We start from the raw sequence: 1,815 nt of genomic DNA, 5'->3' as shown, positions 1-1,815 counted from the left end.
GGCTCAGTGGTTGAGCGTCTGCCTTCAGCTCAGGGCATGATTCCAGGGCCCCTGGATCAAGTCCCACGTTGGGATTCCCTGTGGGGAGCCTCTTTCTCCCTCTGCCTGCCTGTCTCTGCCTCTCTCCGTATCTCTCATGAATAAATAAATAAAATCTTTAAAAAAAATTATTGGCAGTGGGTGATATAGAGGAGAACAGGACCTGGATATGGGGTTTTTTATACACCTCAACAAAGGGGCGTGACTACAGGCTGGGGAGGAACATGGTCTTGCAGTGAGGCATCTAGCTGCTGCCCCTTTGAGCCAATGACAGATATCCTGTCATATTAGATGACCAGGTGTGTGGGCACAGTACACAAGGTGACCTAGCACAAAAAAAGGTATCCTCAAGATTTTACATCTAACATTCAGTTTACAGAGATGATCAAGAAACAAGTTAAATGACATAACATGAAATACACTCAGACAAAGATACAAGGTGGGACCTTCTACAGGACCCCGGTCTGATGTCATCAACAAGAAAATCTTACAGAAAAAAAAAAAAATGGATGGATAGGAAAGAACCATTGTAGATTTCGAAAGACTTAAGAAATATGACACTCAAATGCGAAGTACAGCTGTTGACCACCTGCTACTTTTTTAAAACACACGCTAAAAGATGTTAAAGACGAGAGAGATGTTAACTATGAACCAGTCTTAGATGATATTTTTAAATTATTATTTATTTTATCAAAGGTGATTGTGGTATTATTGTGGTTGTGTCAAAAAGTGCCCTTCTACTGTTGAGGTGACTGCTGAAGTGTTTAGAAGTGAACTGTCATTGTGCTCGTCACGTACACTTTAAAATATCGCAACGAAAGCAAAAAAAAAAAAAATGAAATTGTTCAATCTAGGTGGAAGGTCTATGAGTGTTTCACCTCTACTTTTTATATGTTTGAAATTTTTTATAAAATAAAATAAAGGGATCCCTGGGTGGCGCAGCGGTTTGGCGCCTGCCTTTGGCCCAGGGCGCGATCCTGGAGACCCGGGATCGAATCCCACGTCGGGCTCCCGGTGCATGGAGCCTGCTTCTCCCTCTGCCTGTGTCTCTGCCTCTCTCTCTCTCTGTGACTATCATAAATAAATAAAAATTTAAAAAAAATTTATAAAAAAAAAATAATAATAAAATAAAATAAAATAAAATAAAAATGGGAGAAAGGAAGGGTCGGAGATTTAAAACCCAACAGTAGCCTGGACTGACCTCGCTCTGACAGCTCAGCCTCTGCCTCACCTCCCACTGCTCAGCATCCTCCAGGAAGATTATGAAGGCCGACCCCGGGTGTTAAACTTCAACCAGCGCCATAAAGCAAATATGTAGGTCAGTAGAGGATGCTGCCTCCTGTACCAGTGTACCTTGTGGGCTAATGTGACTGTGAATATAAATGCACACCAAGCAGTCCTTCCCACACTGAGTATACAAAGAAATGAGCTCCGGAGCCAGGGGACAGGGTACCTGCAGGAGATCGAGTGTCCTGAAATCAAAGGAGCCCTAGATCTGGGTGTCAAGGCCATCGAGGTCTTGCCCTTAGAGGCTGGATGCCCTCACAAGTGGAGTGCCCCCCACCCCGTGAACCTCAAGGTCCTCTGATGGTGCAGGACAGTGGTCGTAGAATCTACCAGACATCATGGCCAAGACCTCAGCAGCTGTCTGATTCTGGGAAAGGTACCTGGCCACTCTTTAAAATAGTCTGATTTTTAAGGTGTTGTGAAGATTTAATGAGATAATGGTAGCAGAGCCTAATGATGGTGTGGGCTCCGCATAAATGAACGGTTTTC

This window comes from Canis lupus, chromosome 28 (genome assembly GCF_011100685.1).
Source record: "Canis lupus familiaris isolate Mischka breed German Shepherd chromosome 28, alternate assembly UU_Cfam_GSD_1.0, whole genome shotgun sequence".
Classification (NCBI taxonomy): domain Eukaryota; kingdom Metazoa; phylum Chordata; class Mammalia; order Carnivora; family Canidae; genus Canis; species Canis lupus.
This window is presented reverse-complemented; position numbering follows the sequence as displayed.